At 42.2% G+C, this 7,025-nt stretch overlaps 1 long non-coding RNA gene across 1 annotated transcript; it reads right to left on the bottom strand.

The window, feature by feature from the left end:
• Positions 1-1,057: 1,057 nt before the first annotated feature.
• LOC127007924 (uncharacterized) lies at positions 1,058-6,645 on the bottom strand. The gene is made up of 6 exons (XR_007760704.1): positions 6,532-6,645; positions 5,692-5,808; positions 4,458-4,600; positions 2,329-2,813; positions 1,591-1,963; positions 1,058-1,412 (listed from the first exon to the last, which is right to left on the bottom strand). It is a non-coding gene; the product is annotated as an uncharacterized LOC127007924 (long non-coding RNA).
• Between the last annotated feature and the right edge of the window lie 380 nt (positions 6,646-7,025).

Genomic DNA, 7,025 nt, shown 5'->3' with positions numbered 1-7,025 from the left:
TATTGTTTTTTGTGGCATTTGTTTTTATGGCTATTGTTTTTTTTGTGGATATTGTTTATTGAGGCTATTGGTTTTTTTTTTGGTTGTTTCGAAGATCTCCCCTCTTGGGGAGAAAGAAGGGGAGGTTGGGGGTGTTGTCGATGTGTTTGTTGTGTGTTTGAAGGAACTGGAAATATGGTCCCTGAACTCTCAGATCTGCCATATGAAGAAAGATTGGAATGCATGAACCTGCCAACTTTGGAGCAGAGGAGAGAAAGGGGAGACTTGATGATGTTTTTTTTAAGTTGATGAGTGGTATGGATATGGTAGACAGAGAAGACTTGATGGAGAGAGAGCAAAGGAGAGGATTGAGAGGACACAACAATAAGCTGAGAAAGGGAACATGCTTAAGAGACAAAAAGAAGTAGCCAACAGCTTTCCTCGTAGAAATGTGAATTTGTGGAACAGTTTGGAAGGGGAAGTGGTGGAGGCAAAGAGTGGCCACCAAATGAAAGATGAATTGGATAAAAGTAGACAAGGAGAGATTGGAGGCAGAAGGAAGGAGACCAGTTGGTAGACCTAGGAATACGTGGAGGTGTATACAGGAAGACTTACCATTCATGGGATTGGATAAGCATCGGGCAGAAGACAGAGTAGAATGGAGGAGAGCCATAAAGCATCCAACCACTCAGGAAGAGTGAAAATGGATGATAAACGAAATGATGATGATGATACAAGGAGACAGGACTATTCGAGACTAACTCAGGCCCTGTATGCTACAAATAGGTAAATACACACACACACTGCTCCCAGACACCGCGCCTCCCTCTCGCCATGCCGTCAGACACAGCAACCTACTGATACCTATCCATGCAAGGACGGAAAGGTACAGGAAGTGTCCCATCTCTACAATTGTAAATTTAATAAACAACAAATAACTTCATCAGAGCAATTTATCTGCATATTTATATTAATTTAATTTATATTATACAATTTAAGTTCATATTCATTTTATGTATTCCTATATATCAATGTTAACATGTAAATTTTCAGCCTCTGGCTGCACACCCTATGAATAAACCGTTTATTATTATTATTACACACACAGTTGCTGACCAGAGATACACTGACTTAATAGTTACAGGGAATATTCACAAGTCCGAAAAAAACGACTTAGACAAACATCAGTCTAACTAGTCAATGGGGAGAGTCAAACCGGAAACTATATGGACAGATCTTTATTACAGCACTTCCGTATCAATATCCAGCAAGCACAGTTGGGTCAAAGAGACACAGGTATAGAGGTCAGCATGGAGGTGTCAGCATATGAATGAGAGTGGGTATATTGACAGTTAGTAGTCAGAACAAGTGAGCATGGGGTTGAGTTGTCACCGTGGGACATCAGGTCACCCAGGGTTCATCTGCCATGGAACCTTCGGGAAGACATGGGTAAACGTTAGCATGGAGGTGTCAGCATGAATGTCAGTGAGGAGGTTGACAGAGTGAGTGCATTCAGCATATATATCAGCATAGGGCATGCGATCCCACAAATCACAACACACACAACATGCTAATCACACAGAGCTGTCACAAACACCACTTAACACTTACTGGAGAGCGATGTCGGCTTAACCCATCCGCTGCAATTGGCACGGATTTCGCCTTCACTGGTAGCCTGGTAACATATACTCCCAGGTCTCTCTCTGCCTCTGTGGTGGATAGTGGAGTGTTCCTCATGTGGTATTGGTAAGCTGGATATCCCCTCCCAAGGTGCATGACTTTACATTTTTCTTCATTGAATTGTAGCAGCCACTTTTTGTTCAATTCCTGTAGCTTGGTGATGTCTTCTTGTAGGAAATCTGCAGTCAAGGGGTTAAAGATTTCATTGTGGGTGGGGGGATGAGGGGTTGGCGTGGAGGTCAGTGCACAGGTGTCTGCGATGTAGTCAGCATAGGGAGGGCGTCATGTCCTCGGGTCCCTCAGCCTACAGAAGACACAGGTGCAGATGTCAGCATAAAGCATAAAGCATATCTAATAATAGAAAAACTAAAAAGTAGGAAGAAAATAAGGAAGATAATAAAGCAAAGAATAGAAGTAGACAAATAAAGAAAAGAATGCGAGATAAAATGAAAATAAAAACAAATTGAGGAGTGAAACAAGTGAGGAAAAAAAAACAAGACAGTACACACAGACACATGCTGGCAGGAGGTTGACAGCATGAGCGTAGTCAGCACACATCAGCGAGGGATGTGTGGTCACCGTGGATAAGTCAAAACACATACAAATCACGTGAAACTATCTCAAATATATCAGTACACACTATGGAGCGTTGTCGAATTATGATTTCACCATGTGGGGGGTTGGGGTGGAGGTCAATGGACAGGGGTCAGCGCCATATACTCAGCAACGTGGTAGTGGAGATGGTTAGAAGGTAGAGGAGTTCTTGGCATGGAGATCGTGGGTCAAATGGCCAAGACCCGCCTCACGGTGAAGAGTGAAGACATAGACTCGCTTCACACCCGGAGATTTCTCGGATAATGATGAGGCAAGGGGCGGTGAACCACTGCTCCGGATAACTGCTATAATCAAACCACTTCAAACAGTCCATTGAGGCGTTGGCTTTTGCAGATCCTTTCCTCCCCTCTGCTCTGCCACACAGCCCCAACATCCATCTCTTCCCCTCATATGTTAGCTATAGGTAACGTATGAGAGGAAAAAAAATAGGTGTTGGGACCGTGTGGTAGAGCAGGGGGGAGGAAAGGACCCATGGAAGTCATCACCTCAACGGACTATTTGAAATGGTTTGACTATAGTTCGCCCGTGTCCACCTAACACTGGAAGAAAGAGAAATCACATGTTATTAGTGTGGTGCTTGGAATGGTTAGGAATTACTTATTTACTGAAAAAAGGATGACAAAGGAAAATAAATAAATAGTAAAATGTCATAGATACTTAATAACCCTTAGACGGCAGTGAAACTATATATAGACGGTGCAAAATTCAGTCAATCAGTTTTGTATGGCAGAAATATAGCAAAACTTCCAGATCGTGGTAGAATCTATATATAGACGATAGTTAAAACATCTCTTATGCGGCGTAACTATATTCATGTTATGGTCCAAAGGCTGGCAGTGACTATACATAGACCATTCATTTTGGGGGAGCTACTCTTCAAACACTGCTGCCGCCAAAGGGTTAAGCTACGTATAAAAAATAAAAAAAGAGATGAGTTTATTAGTATTCGTATACAAAGAGGTGAATTTCACTTCATTATTGTTTTGCCTGAAATATTTATGGATTTATTGTCTTTAAACAAACATGGCATAGAGAAATCAATAAAGAATTATATAGTGCCACAGAAGTTGAACGTCAAGAATAATGGAAAGAGAAATGAAATCTTATCATTGCATTGGTTGAAATAATTAAGGATTTGTTATTTTCTCAAGCAAGGATGACACAGGGAAAAAAATAAAAAAATCAATTAGAGTAAAGAAACAATCCTATAATCCCAGAAAAATTTATTAAAAGGAAGATAAAACCACAATTAAGAAATGTCACAGAATTTGATAGAACATATTAGAGATATAAACTGACAATTAATTATTACAGAGTTGGAACTAATTAGTGGAAAAATTATACAGCATTACATACAAAAACCATCATTATTTATGTTTGCAAAGAGACAGAATTTAGCACAAGGGACATCTTGGTGTTTGCATGAGCTGCAACGGCAGAAGTGACTGAACCACCGCTCGTGAACGGTGGGCCGAGGCACACATACATCTGGCCAGGCTCCACCACCAACCAGTTCACCACAAATACCTCCGAATCACGAACAACTTCATTTATCACAAAAGAATTGGTCTTAGATTGGTTGATTCTCATACCCTATTCTGAACAATAAGATAAATACACACACACACACACACACCGCTCCGGTAGCTCAATCGGCTAGACCGCCACGCTGCAAGGCTTCACGGCTAAACAGGCGGCGGTTCGAGCCCCGCTCAGGCCGAATTCTTTCCACTGACTAGGAATGGTTACTGTCCCCCCTTGAGCAAGGGGAATGGGGTGTGTGGTGTGTGAGGTCCTGGCAGTATCCAGAGATCGACACTAATGAGCATGCACTTGCTCGTGTCAGGAGGGTACCTGCTGGCAAAAGTGAGTTCAACTCATGATCAGGCTGTGGTGAATTACACACCTGCCACCCCCCTTACACACATCTGCCACCTCCCACACACACACCTGCCCCCCCTTCCTCCCTCCATCTCTCTCTCCATCAATTTTCTTCTCCACTTCCTTTCTTCCCTTTTCTCTTCCTGCATTTCTTCATTCCCTCCCTTCCTCTTTTTCTGTTTTGCTTCCTTTTTCCTTTTCTTCCTTCATTCTCTCTCATTAATTCTCCTCCACTTCATTTCTTCTCTCACACACCCTTACACCCCCACCCCCCACACACACACACACATACACATCTGCACCTCAAATTTCTCTCATGGTGTTGGACGGATCTCGGGTGCGAATCCACATATACTCTTCTTGGATAGTTCTCCCTCCTTATCTTCCTTCTTCTCTTCCCTCTTCCATTACTGTCTGGAGCTGATTCTTCCTGGGGTCTTCCATGCTGCCTGTAAATAATAATAATAATAATAATAATAATAATAATAATAATAACAATAATAATAATAATATCTAACATCAATAAAAAATAATAATAATATTACTAGTGCACCTAGGGTTGTGAAATTTCCAGGAACTTTGAAATGGGAAATTTTCCATGTGAATTTGGGGAGTTTTCGGGAGCTTTGAGAATTGAGAAAAATTTACAACGATGCCTTTTTTTTAATTTTTAGGCTGAGGTTATTGTTGCCTCTTTAGACTTCAGTTTTAGGGGGCTGTTAGTGAATGTCCCTTAGCCCCATGATGGCGCAGGCAGGATTGTTTAAGTGACGCCTATTGAAGGTTATGCCGCCCTCTGGTAAACCTGACCAAACCTAACAAAACCCCAAACAGTTACTACAGGTCTTGAATCAGAAAATTCATATATGCTTCCTTACTAATGAGACTTTCTATACAACAAAGTGAGGTCATTCTTTGTTGATTTATACCATAAGTTGCAGGCTATCATGTGTTTGAAGATACCCTAAACTTAACCTAACCTAACCTAACAAAACCCCAAACAGTTACTACAGGTCTTGAATCAGAAAATTCATATATGCTTCCTTACTAATGAGACTTTCCATACGACAAAGTGAGGTCATTCTTTGTTGATTTATACCATAAGTTGCAGGCTATCATGTGTTTGAAGAGGGAAGGATAAAGAGAACGAGGAACAAAAAAATGAAAATAAGAAGATAAGAAAGAGGAAAATGAGAAACAGTTGGCTTGGTTCAGAGAGTGATATAGAGAGCAAGAAGTGAGGAGAAGAGGAGGAGGAAGAGGAGGAAAAAGGCAAATATGTTAACCTCTTGACTGCGGATTTCCTACAAGAAGACATCACCAAGCTACAGGAATGGAACTAAAAGTGGCTGCTACAATTCAATGAGGAAAAATGTAAAGTCCTGCACCTTGGGAGGGGATATCCAGCATACCAATACCACATGGGAAACACTCCACTATCCACCACAGAGGCAGAGAAAGACCTGGGACTATATGTTACCAGGCTACCAGTGAAGGCGAAATCCACACCAATCGAAGCGGACGGGTTAAGAATACAAGCCTCTTAGTTTTTCATCCTCGTGGGAGCCGGAAGTGTCTCAGAATGTCGGCTTGCTTTTGTTCTTCATCCAAAGCAAATGATGCATGTGTTGTCCGCTGCCATCAACATCTGACCTGGAAGAGTAGTAGTAGTAGTAGTAGTGGTAGTAATAGTAGTAGTAGTAGTAGTAGTAGTAGTAGTAGTAGTAGTAGTAGTAGTAGTGGTGGTGGTAGTAGTAGTAGTAGTGTATTTTATGACGTTCATTCCCCTCCCCCTCTGTCTGTCCCTCAAACTCTATGATCTTCTCTGTTCTCTCCTCCTCCTTCCCCATTCCCCTACTTTTGGCAGGTTTAAGAGCAGGGAAGGAAAGGGAAGAGAGGAGAGGGGAGAAGAGAAGGGAAGGGAAGGGAAGCGAGGAGAAGGGAAGGGAAAAGGAGAAGGGAAGGAAAGGGAAAGGAAGAGAATGGAAGGGAAGAGAATAAAAGGAAAGGGAAGGGAAAAGAAGGGAAGGGAGAAGGGAAGAGAAAGGAAAGGAAAGGAAAGGAAAGGAAGGGAAGAGAAGGGAGGGAAGGGAAAAGGAAAGGGAAGGGAAAAGGAAAGGGAAGGGAAAGGAAGGGAAGGCGAGGGAGAAGAGAAGGGAAGGAAAAGAAAGGGAAGGGAATAGACGGGAAGGAAAAGAAAGAGAAGGGAAGGAAAGGGAAGGGAAGAAAAGGAAAGGAAGAGAAGGGAGAAGGGAAGAGAGGAGGGGAGAACCCATGTCCACTCCATAGGTCATATTATTTCCGCCATTATTACCTCTTCCACGCCTTAATTCACCTTCCCTCCCACCTCCACACCTGCACCATCCATATATTTACCGTGTCCTCGCGCCTGGTCCTCCGCCACACCTTAAATCCGCAGAAAACAAGGAAAACATGACGGACTTCTGGGGTCAGCTGGCGCTTGATCTTGATGTCACGGCCGCGTCTCGGTCCTGGTCTGGGTCTCGGTGCCTCAGGGAGCTCGGTGGTGCCAGATCGATAGTCGTACTCAGCGTCTTTTCATCCCGTGTACGTTAATAGTAGTAGTAATAGTAATAGTAGTAGTAGTAGTAGTAGTAGTAGTAGTAGTAGTAGTAGTAGTAGTAGTGATAGAAGTAGCCGTAGTAAAATGACTTCCTCTCTCTCTCTCTCTCTCTCTCTCTCTCTCTCTCTCTCTCTCTCTCTCTCTCTCTCTCTCTCTTATTGTACAAATTACTTCAATATTCGTACAGTGTAATATATCTCTAGTCTAATATTCGCCGTTATTTTATTATTTTTACAGTTTTACTAATATATTTTTTTATATACTTATTCAGTTAAATATTTATCTC

This window comes from Eriocheir sinensis, chromosome 36, assembly GCF_024679095.1.
Source record: "Eriocheir sinensis breed Jianghai 21 chromosome 36, ASM2467909v1, whole genome shotgun sequence".
Taxonomy (NCBI): Eukaryota; Metazoa; Arthropoda; class Malacostraca; order Decapoda; family Varunidae; genus Eriocheir; species Eriocheir sinensis.
This window is presented reverse-complemented; position numbering and strand designations above follow the sequence as displayed.